General features: G+C 33.4%; 1 long non-coding RNA gene across 1 annotated transcript in view; it reads right to left on the reverse strand.

Annotated features, from left to right (window-relative positions):
- Positions 1-374: 374 nt before the first annotated feature.
- LOC141407022 (uncharacterized) overlaps positions 375-12,744 on the reverse strand; it is a 216,607-nt gene continuing 204,237 nt past the window's right edge. The window contains exon 3 of the long non-coding RNA XR_012413831.1: positions 375-2,393. This is a non-coding gene — a long non-coding RNA (uncharacterized lncRNA). The remainder of the gene's footprint in view (positions 2,394-12,744) is intronic.

Raw genomic sequence — 12,744 nt, forward strand, 5'->3', positions numbered from 1 at the left:
CGATCTAACATGAGGAAGGGTGCATGAATCAGTTATGCTTTTGCCCTACAGGTAGTAAAGTATAAACCCCCAACAGAACTGTATTTGAGCTGTTCTCATTTTATCTTTTTTTTTTAAATATTTTATTTCCATAGCCCAATAATCAATGATTTATGAAGATAGTTCATTACCCAGTTGAAAGAGAAAAGATGACTTTTCACTTTATGTAGTTAGGGGGAAAACATAAAAGGAACAAAAGACTAAAACTCCATGAAGTGAAAATAACAAGATACCATTATATACATACCAATAATTACTACATACCTACTAGAATGGCCAAAATCCAGAACATTGACAACATCAAATGCTTACAAGGATGTGGAGCAATAGGAACTCTTATTTATTTCTAGTTGCAATTCAAAATTAGCCCTTTGAACATAGTTTGCCAGTTTTCTAGGAAACTAACCTTTTTTTTTTTTTTTTTTTTTTTTTTTTTTTTTTTTTTTTTTTTTTTTTTTGGTAGGGTCTCATTCTGTAGCCCAGGCTGAAGTGAAGTGGCACGAACTCGGCTCACTGCAACCTCTGCCTCCCGTGTTCAAGCGATACTCCTGCCTCAAGCCTCCTGAGTAGCTGGGATTACAGGTGCACTCCACTATGCTAGGCTAATTTTTGTATTTTAAGTACAGATGGGGTTTTGCCATGTTGGCCAGGCTGGTCTGCAACTCCTGATTGCAAGTGATCCACCCGCCTCAGCCTCCCAAAGTGCTGGGATTACAGGCCTGAGCCCTCATGCCAGGCTAAAACTAAACCTACTCTTAACTTACAATCCAGCAATCACGTTTATTGGTATTTACCCAAAGGAGTTTAAAACTTACGTGCACACAAACATCTGCACATGGGTGTTTAGGTGTTTACAGCAGCTTCATTCATAATTGCCCAAAATTGGAAGCAACCAGGATGTCCTTCAGTAGGTGAATGGATAAATAAACTGTGCTACATCTAGACAATGGAATATTACTCAGGGTTAAAAAGAAATGAGCTATTAAGCCATGAGGAGATATAGAGGAATCTTAAATGAATATTACTATGCAAAAGAAGCCAATCTGAAAAAGGTATGCACTGCATGATTCCAACTATACGACATTCTTGAAAAGGCCAGTCTATGAAGACTGTAAGAAGATCCGTGGTTGTTAAGGAATGGGCAAGGAAGGAATGAACAGGTGGAGAACAGAGGATTCTTAGAGCAGTGAAACTACCCTATATGATACTGTAGCAGTAGTTACAGGACATATATTTGTCTAAACCCCTAGAATATGCAACACCAAGATTGAGCCCTAATGTAAACTATGGACTTTGGATGTGAATAATGTGTCAATGTAGATTCATCAATTGTAATAAATGTATCTCTCTGGTGGGAATGGATAATGAGGGAGACCATGCATGGGCCAGGACAGAGAGTAAACTGGAAATTTCTGTAACTTCTGATCAATTTTGCTGTGAACCTAAACTGTTCTAAAAAATAAAATTTATTTTAAAAACTGAGAAATAAACTTATTTTCTGATCCCAAAGCAGGACCTCACAATAACTGTTTCAATATAAGGCCTATATTTGGAAACTATTACAAACTTCTAAAAATTGTCACATTTGATAATATTTTAAATTAATCACATATATTGAAGAAAATTACACGAAGAGATCTCCAAAATCATGGGCTTTTGTTTATTTGTTCTGTGACTTATTTTTGGAAATTCTTTTATAATGTCCCATCTTCAGGATAAAATTGAGGAAGCTAATTAATATCCCTTGTGGTGAAAAATTTCAAAAATTCCTCATGAGTGCCATTATCTTCCCAATCTTTTTACCCTTTTCATTCAATCTGAAGAGATATTGAGTATTATTAAGATTATTATTTAAAAAGGACTTTAAGACAATTACTACATCTCCATCTTCAAAAGACAAGGTCCATTTCATTCTCCATTTGAAGGATGACAGCTCTTCATAAAATGATTCTCCGTATCTTGAATGTTGAATGAGGCACTTTTCTCTCTCTTTTTTTTTTTTTAAGGTGATTTAATTTTATTTTTATTTTTTATTATTATTATACTTTAAGTTCTAGGGTAATGTGTATAACACGAAGGTTTGTTACATATGTATACTTATGCCATGTTGGTGTGCTGCACCCATCAACTCATCAGCACCCATCAACTCATCATTTACATCAGGTATAACTCCCAATGCAATCCCTCCCTCCTCCCCCATCCCCATGATAGGCCCCGGTGTGTGATGTTCCCCTTCCTGAGTCCAAGTGATCTCATTGTTCAGTTCCCACCTATGAGTGAGAACATGCGGTGTTTGGATTTCTGTTCTTGGGATAGTTTGCTGAGAATGATGGCTTCCAGCTGCATCCATGTCCCTACAAAGGACACAAAATCATCATTTTTTATGGCTGCATAGTATTCCATAAAACTGGAAAAATTCCCTTTGAAAACTGGCACAAGACAGGGATGCCCTCTCTCACCACTCCTATTCAACTTAGTGTTGGAAGTTCTGGCTAGGGCAATCAGGCAAGAGAAATAAATAAAGGGTATTCAGTTAGGAAAAGAAGAAGTCAAATTGTCCCTGTTTGCAGATGACATGATTGTATATTTAGAAAACCCCATTGTCTCAGCCCAAAATCTCCTTAAGCTGATAAGAAACTTCAGCAAAGTCTCAGGATACAAAACAAATGTGCAAAAATCACAAGCATTCTTATACACCAGTAACAGACAAACAGAGAGCCAAATCATGAATGAACTTCCATTCATAATTGCTTCAAAGAGAATGAAATACCTAGGAATCCAACTTACAAGGGATGTAAAGGACCTCTTCAAGGAGAACTACAAACCACTGCTCAGTGAAATAAAAGAGGACACAAACAAATGGAAGAACATACCATGCTCATGGATAGGAAGAATCAATAGCATGAAAATGGCCATACTGCCCAAGGTAATTTATAGATTCAATGCCATCCCCATCAAGCTACCAATGAGTTTCTTCACAGAATTGGAAAAAACTGCTTTAAAGTTCATATGGAACCAAAAAAGGCCCTCATTGCCAAGACAATCCTAAGTCAAAAGAACAAAGCTGGAGGCATCATGCTACCTGACTTCAAACTATACTACAAGGCTACAGTAACCAAACAGCATGGTACTGGTACCAAAACAGAGATATAGACCAATGGAACAGAACAGAGTCCTCAGAAATAATACCACACATCTACAGCCATCTGATCTCTGACAAACCTCAGAAAAACAAGAAATGGGGAAAGGATTTCCTATTTAATAAATGGTGCTGGGAAAATTGGCTAGCCATAAGTAGAAAGCTGAAACTGGATCATTTCCTTACTCCTTATACGAAAATTAATTCAAGATGGATTAGAGACTTAAATGTTAGACCTAATACCATAAAAACCCTGGAAGAAAACCTAGGTATTACCATTCAGGACATAGGCATGGGCAAGGACTTCATGTCTAAAACACCAAAAGCAACGGCAACAAAAGCCAAAATTGACAAATGGGATCTCATTAAACTAAAGAGCTTCTGCACAGCAAAAGAAACTACCAGCAGAGTGAACAGGCAACCTACAGAATGGGAGAAAATTTTTGCAATCTACTCATCTGACAAAGGGCTAATATCCAGAACCTACAAAGAACGCAAACAAATTTACAAGAAAAAAACAAACAACCCCATCAAAAAGTGGGCAAAGGATATGAACAGACATTTCTCAAAAGAAGACATTCATACAGCCAACAGACACATGAAAAAATGCTCATCATCACTGGCCATCAGAGAAATGCAAATCAAAACCACAATGAGATACCATCTCACACCAGTTACAATGGCGATCATTAAAAAGTCAGGAAACAACAGGTGCTGGAGAGGATATGGAGAAATAGGAACACTTTTACACTGTTGGTGGGATTGTAAACTAGTTCAACCATTATGGAAAACAGTATGGCGATTCCTCAAGGATCTAGAACTAGAAGTACCATATGACCCAGCCATCCCATTACTGGGTATATACCCAAAGGATTATAAATCATGCTGCTATAAAGATACATGCACACATAGGTTTATTGTGGCACTATTCACAATAGCAAAGACTTGGAATCAACCCAAATGTCCATCAGTGACAGACCGGATTAAGAAAATGTGCACTTTTCTCTTCTGCCTTCTTCACATATTATCCAGTGAAACACAGAGTGCTGCCATAAGAACGTTGCAAAGAAGGCCGATCATTATACAGATGAAGGCTGAAACTTTAACTCACAATATTATAACTTTTATATTTTTTTCAGTCACCTTCCTTTCTAAAAATAAAATATGAGTGTCTACTTCAGGAGACTCTGAATCAAGTCCAATTAGCTTTCTATTATTTAAAGACACTATTGACCTTTAAAGTCCTCTCTTTGCAAATATTCAAACCAGGCAGTACAACACTTATTAAACAGCATTTTCCAGGTTGTTTCAATTATTTTTTTTTCTGCTAGATTTTTAACTCCTTGAGAATAGAGAACCTAAGGTTGGTATACACCCACACACACCTGCCTTATCGATGCCAACATAAATCCTAGTACATTGTGGCTAATCATTTATGTTTAATTACATTGATTTTATACTTAATTCAGATGGCCAGATGTATATCAGCTTGTTAAAACAGACATATGATAACGTTGAATCTGAATTTATAAAATGTTAATCATGCCAACATTGAGACTGTTCAAGTATTTTTTTAAAATGCTTATGTGTTTAGTCATTTCTGATATTTCTGTCAATTTAGCACATCTCTTTTGAATCAGAAAATACTTTGGTTCAACTTCCTCTGATTTGTTTATGCTGTCAGGGAACCTGTGGGTAATTCTATAGCAACTTAGCCTGTATTCTGCTGTCCTCTACATAGAATTTTTCTCATCCCCTCAACTTTCTGATTAAATTTCCTTTCCTTAAACTATCCTTGCTTCTTTTCTTTGCTGCATCCAAAATTAGGTATAGGACACAACTAGAGGGAAAAAAGGAGGTCATTTTCCCCCAAAACTTTTATAAAATATTGTAGTACATATTTAACGTCATCAGGTGAATTCATTTAACAAACATTTATTGTCTGTTCTGTGCCAAAGTTGTGTGCTGTGTGGTGTGAATTAAGAAATAAAGTTTTGCTCTTTAAAATGAGTCCAAATGTAATGGACTCTATTGTACATATCAAATTATTCTTTTTCACAGGAAATTCTCTAATTATTTTCCTGTCTGTATTATTTTCTGTGGTTGTTTTGGGGTTATCTGAAAATTCCAAATTAAATTTAATTAATGATCAGACTTACTAGGCTTGTTATATTCCTTTCTAGTCTACATATTAACATATTCCACCATTACATAATAATAATAGTTTTAATGTTTATTGAGTGTGTATTATGCTACAGTATTAAACACTTCATATATAATATTCCAGTTAGAGTTGTTCATAAAAACTATAATCCCAAATTTTAAAAAAGCTAGGTGAGTTGGAAAAATTAACACAACTGGTAACACAGCTCGGAGCAGAATTCCAAACTCAGCTATTTCTGACTCTGGACACTATATCCTAACACAATAAACACTCATCTTACTAAATTAAAACAACATGCAACTGGTACATTTTCTTCTCACTCATTAAAAAAAAATTAAACTATTTTTGAAAGTGGCATTTATTTATCTCCTTTGCTTCCCACTTTCTTATGGATAAGTCAATTTAAAGAATAATAAATCAACCAGAACTGAGCAAAACAAAAAGGCCAGAAATGTGAGGGGGAAAGAATCTCAAGTGCCAACTGTTCTGTTGTTATTGTTGTTTTTAAATAAGGAATTCACTAGGCTTTTTTCATATACATTTTAAAACCCTAGTTACCCTTGTGAGAGTAAGACCTGGTGCCCTCTATCCAAGACCCTGTCAAAAATGTCTTTGATAGGCATGAGACTATGCCAGAATGCTTTGGTTTCTCTTTAAAATAGATAAAATTGGTATGTACCTCACAAGATAAATTGAGCAATTCATCATTTTCTGTTGAATGCTTAAAGAAAGTTGGGTGAAAAGTGATAAGTAAATGAATACTTTAATAATAGAAAAATGAGGCAGTGCTGTGTATGATTGGATAGCTTATTCAATCAAGCATTTTGAAATAATGAAATTTCTCCTTATCAAAAGTCTGAATTACTTGGCTAGTCTTATTCATTGTATAAGTCTCTATTGAGTATGTGTAAATCTATATTGAGTATAGCATACTTTATACTATTATATATATATGTATACACACATTGAGTATAGCATACTTTACACCACTAAATATATATATACATAGACATATATGTGTGTGCCTACATATACATACACTTATATATACACATATATAAAGTTTTAGAATGCTCTCTAGTTTCACATGTTCCATAAGTTAAAATTTTATTAACAACTTTCTTCCTCACATAAAGGGTTTTATCAAAATTTTTAAAAAGTAAACATTTTCTAAAACTTTTTATGTATAAAATATATTAAAATTATGAAAGTTTTGACCAAAATAAAAATAAAAAGCCAGTAGGCTACAAATTGGACCACAATTGTCACTGTATTACATAAGGCAAAACTGTTCAGGACAAAGAAATATAATAGACTCAGAACACTTTGAATATTAACAAGACTTTTTCTTGAACGCAATATCTATTGAAATCATATTAAGGAAAGAGAAAATACTCTGACATTTAAAAGTGTCAATAATGGTTTAACATAGAGTATGAATGCAAAAGGAATAGACAGCCTGTGCAAACATCAGCTTATCATTTTCTTCATATATCAAACAATACACATTCTGTAGAATAAGCACTTGGTTGATACATACAGGTTAAACATGTGCATAACTACACAATCAAGAAAATCTTACCACTTCTGTCAATACACTCTATGCAAGGTGGCAATAAGATCACACTTAACACTCTCCAAAAGAAAATGAGATAGAATGAAACACCAAAAGCAATAGGTCAGGAGAGAGGCAGAGTTGTGGGTGGGAGAAGAGAAGGCCAGTATGAGTATCAGTAAGTATAACAAAATACATCTGAAATCTATAAGCTGCTCAAAACATGTATTTTGAATCACAGAAATGAAACTAATTATTTCCCTGGAATTTCAAATATCAAAAAGTATTCTCAAAGCTCCATTTCTCCCCTTTGCCTTGGTACAAAGTGTGTTTTCTATTTTCTATCCATGTCTTCCTGCAGAAGGTTTCAAGTTTGACTTTTTATATGTATATCAACAAAAGTCTTAAATATTAACTTTAGACCTCAAGTATGACTCAATCATAATCAGAGTTTAATGGAATAACCCTTATGAAAAAAAGTAAGGCTTATTCTGCATAGATTATTTCAAAGAAATAAACATGGTAAAGGGATGCATGGTGTCTCCAACTTTGTATGTGATGAAAATACACAGACGTCTAAGCTGAACAATCAAAGGAAATCCAACAGAGTATTAGAGTTAATAGGGAAGAATCAATAGGAAACGGTGATATGATAGGAATTGAAACTGACACTTCTAAAATAGAGAAAGTGGATATTTTGTTCAGTCAATATACCAGCATGGCTTTGTGTCAGAATTACATGTTGGTTAGATATTTTAATGAATCAAATACTGGTTGAGCTGAAGGCCAGTCATCAGCCTGGCATAATATTTAAGGTCCTCACAGTATGTTACGACAATGGTAATATTTATATAAATAGAGAAATAATCTAAGAACAGTTTATCTTGATTATATTGTCACCAGTGAGAAAGAGTTGATTGATGATCAACTACAAAGAAACAAATAGGAGGAAAATGTAGTAGGCTAAGCTACTAAAAAGAGTTCAAAGAAATAATTTTTAATTATTCAAGTGAAAAAAACAATTTTAAAAAATAAGCTTCAATCATAAGAACTGTGTAAAATTAAAACATTATGCAATTATAATCAACTCTATTGATTATGTAATTATCCATTTTGCAGATACCAGAACCAAGACCTCAGACATGCTCTTCTTCCTAGCTGGAGTAAGCAATTGATTAAACTCACTACCTGCTGCCTTCTCTTGCCACCCTTCATACCCAAAGAAGAAAAAAGGGAAACTAACCTTGTGGACTATCCACAGGGTAACAAAAGAAGGTAGTGTTCAACCACTGCTTCAAATATCATTTCTTAACCTACATGAATATTGCATAATTTAAAAACCTACATGCATGCAAATCAGTTTTGCTAGATGATAAGCATCCTGAGAAGTTGAGCATCTGCAATTAGCAGCTGTTATCTTTAAATAAATTTACTAAGGTGAAATTCAGAAAACATAAAACAATTCATTTTAAAGTGAACAATTTTGTCACTTAATAGACTCACAATGATGTACAATCACCATTTCTATTTCATTCCAGAATATTTCCATCACTCCAAAGTAAAGACTCTTACCCATTAAGCATCTTCTCCCTATTCCGCCCTCTCTCAAGCTACTGGAAATCACCAATCCATATTGTGTCTCTTTGAATTTACCTATTCTGGATATTTCCTATAAATAGGGTCACACAATATGTGACCTTTTGTGTCTGGCTTCTTTCACTTGGCACAATGTCTTGGAGGTTCATTCTTGTTATGGCACAATGTCTTGGAGGTTCATTCTTGTTATTCCATATATCAGTAATTTATTCCATTTTATGACTGAATAATATTCCATTGTATGTATATACCACAATTTGTTTATCCATTCATTAGTTGAGAAAAGTTTGGGTTGTTTTCACCTATTGGCCATTTTGAATAGTGCTGCTATAAAATGTGTGACCATGTACTTTTCTGAGTATTTGTTTTTAATTGTTTTGGGTATATACCTAGGAGTGGAATTGAAGGGTCATGTGAGATTTCTGTTTTTAACTTTTTGAGAAACCATTGGAAACCATTTTTCATAGTAACTGAATAATTTTACATTCCCATCAGCAGTATACAACAGCTTTAATTTTTCCACATCCTTGCCAACACTTTGTGTGCATGTGTGTGTGTCTGTGTGTATGTGTGTTTACAACCTAATGTGTATGAAGTCATCCCTTATTGTGGTTTTGCTATGCATTTCCCTAATAAGTAATGATACCAGCATCTTTTTAAGTGTTTGATGGTCATTTGTATGGTTTCTATGGTAAAATTTCTATTGAAATCTTTTACCTTCTTTTTAATTAGGTGGTTTGTCTTTTGTTGAACTGTAAGTGTTCTTTATATAGTATGAATAATAGACTTTTATCAGAGATGTGATTCACAAATATTTTTTCCTCCATTCTAGATTGTCATTTTACTTTTCTGGTAACATTTTTGGTATATAAAAGCTTTTAATTTTGTTGAAATCCATTTTTTCCATATTTATGTTATTGGTATCATAACTAAGAATTCATTGCCAAATCCAAGGTTATGAAGATTTACCCCACGCTTTCTTCTAAAAGTGTTGATATTCACGCTTATATTATGTTTTCAGTCCATTTGGGGTTAATTTTTATATATGGCGTAAGGTAAAGTTTCAACTTTTTTTGCATCTGAAAATCCAGTTAAAATTGTGTATGGGCTTGAGAATTGGCATTTCCATTTCTGCAAAAAAAAAAAAAAAAAAAAAAAAAAAGACTGAAAAGACTGCTGGCATCGTAATAAGGATTGTATTTTGCACTGAAACTGTAAATCACTTTGGGTAGTATTAATATCTCAACATTACTTTTGCCATTCTATGAACACAGACGTCTTTCCTTTTGTCTGTCTTATTTAAATCCTTTCACCAACAGCTTTCAGTATATTAGCTAATTTAATTTCTAGGTATTAGTATTCTTTGGAATGTTATTATAAATGAAATTATTTTTGTAATTTTATTTTTAGATTACTTGTCCCTGCTATACAGAAACAAAACTGATATTTTCTTTGTTGCTTTTGTAATCTTTAACTTTGCCAAATTTGATTATTTATTCCAGAACCTTGTGTGTGGGTATGCACACTCGCACACGTGTGCATATTCAAGATTTTCTATATATAGGATCATAGCTGCAAATAAACAATTTTATTTCTTCCTAGTTTGTATACATTTTATTTCTTTTACTTGACTAGTTGTTCTGATTAGAACCTACAGTACAATGTTGAATAGCCATGGTCAGGTCTTGTTCCTGACACAAAGGGAAAGCTTTCAGTCTTTCACTATTGAGGATAATGTTAGCTATAGATTTTTCATAAATGTCTGTGTTTAAGCTTTTATAGGAAAAAATATAACAGCTTGCAAATAAAAAGATGCCTGTATTGAAACTTGAAAATTCTCTAACAGCTTAAGCTTTTACAACAAATTACCATAGACTGGAAGGCTAATAAACAACAGAAATTTATTTCTCACACTTCTGATGGTTGGGAAGTCCAAGATCAAAGTGCTAACAGATTTGGTGTCTGGTAAGCTGCTTCCTGGTTCAAAGATAGCCATCTTCTTCCTATGTTCTCACATAGCAAGGGAACTCTCCTCCAGAGTCTCTTAGTGTAAAGACACTGATGTCTTTCATGAGGGTTCTTTAGTCATGACCTAATCAATCATATACCAAAATCCCACATCCTCATCACATTGGAAATTAGAATTTCAATATATAAAATTTGGGGGACAAATATTCAGCCAATAGCAATGTCTTTTATCATGTCAGGGAAGTTTCCTTCTATTCCTTCCTTCCTGTCTGTCTTTCCTTTCTTTTCTTTTCTTTTCTTTCCTTTTCTTTTATTTTCTTTCCTTCTTTCTTTTTCTTTCTTTTTTTTTTTTTTTTTTTTTTTTTTTTTTTTTTTTTTTTTTTTTTTTTGACACGGTCTTATTCTGTTATCCAGACTGGAGTATAGTGGTGCAATTATAGTTCATTGTTACCTCAACTCCTGGCCTCTGGCTTCAAGTGATCCTCCCACTTCAGCCTCCTGAGTAGTTAGGACTACAGGTGCATGCCCCTATGCCTGGCTTTTATATATATATATATATATTTATTTATAAAAATATATATATATTTATTAAAATATAAATATAAAATATAAATATAAATATATAAATATATATATTTTTATAAATATATATATATATATATAAAAGCCAGGCATAGGGGCATGCACCTGTAGTCCTAACTACTGGCTTATATAATGTATATATATATTAGATACAGGGTCTTGCTGTGTTTCCCAGACTGGTCTTGAACTGCTGACCTGAAGCAATCCTCCTGCTCAGTCTTTCTAAGTACTGAGATTATAGGCATAAGCCACTGCATCCAACCTCTTAATTTTTTCAGAAGTTTTTTTTTTTAAATCATAATAGGATGTTGGACTTTATCAAATTATTTTAGAAGATGTTATTTTTGAGAAACTATATATTTTTAAAACATTGACTAGAAAAACTATCTGAAAAGCTATAACGGTTATCTAGTTCTTTTAACTTACAAAATGTATGTGGTAGAGAAATGCACTGGCAATCATGAACCAGTAAGCTCAAACTCTGAGAAGATAATATAAGAAATCATCTAATAATCAATGGGTAATCATCTAGCAGAATAGAAGTTAGTAGATAGCAAATTATATGAATTTAGGAAGTACAAATAAAATCTGAACAAATTTAATTTTTTTCTACAAGAGAGTAAAAGGTTATATAAAGAGGATAAATTAATTAATATCAGAGAATCTTGTGTTTGAGCAATGCTGTTTCTTTAGTTCACAGAACTACCATTTACAAGCCAGAATCAAATAGTATTCATTTAAAAGAGATTTCTACTGAAGACAAATATCAAATTTTAAGTGTCATTAGTACATAAGAGAAACTCATCTTGTTTATACATATCAAAGGCTATGTAAATAATTTCCATTTTGGGTAGTTACAAATCAAGTTGATATAAACATTTCTGTACAAGTTTTTATATGGTGATGTTTTTCTTTCTCTTGAGTAAATATCTGATGTATTGGTTTTCCATTGCCACTACAGCAAATTATCACAAATGTGTGGTGTTCAACAACACCTATTTATTATCTCATTATTTTATAAGTCCAAATATTAGGCACAGAGTCTCTCAACTGACTTCTCTGCTTACAGTCTCAGAAGGCTGAAATCAAGGTGTCAGCAGAACTGCATTGCTCACAAGGCTCTATAATATTTGTTGTCAAACACATTTAGGATGTTGGCAGAAATCAGTCTACTCTCCCGCTTTTCATGCAGTCCCCTCCATTTTCAAACCAGCAAGGTTCATTGAGCCCTCATACTTTGAGTCTACCTCATCTTCTCTTCCTTCAGCCACAATAAAGCTCTGCTCCGCATGTAACAGATCATATGATTATATGCTCTCCTGAAGAATTTAGAATTATCTCCCTATTTTAACTAAATTGATTAGTAAAACTTAGTTACATCTGCAAGGTCCCATTTACCAAGTAGAGTAACACTCCAGAGTGTAATACCAGAAGATGAAGGTCATGGGGGCCAAAATTCTGTCTACATAACTTGGGCCATGATAAGTATATGTGTAACTTACTGAAAAACAAAAACAACAAAACAGAGAACACTGGATAGCTGTTGTCTGTCTTGCATAGTTTTTGCCAAGTGATCTGCTGTAATTAATTTTTGTTCCTTTATAACTAGTGTGTCTTTTTTCTTTGATTGTCTTCACAATTTTTCTCTTCATCTCTGTTTTGTCCTAAATGTTTTCTATTAACTGTCACTACCAGCTTATC

Source organism: Macaca fascicularis, chromosome 6 (assembly GCF_037993035.2).
Source record: "Macaca fascicularis isolate 582-1 chromosome 6, T2T-MFA8v1.1".
NCBI lineage: Eukaryota > Metazoa > Chordata > Mammalia > Primates > Cercopithecidae > Macaca > Macaca fascicularis.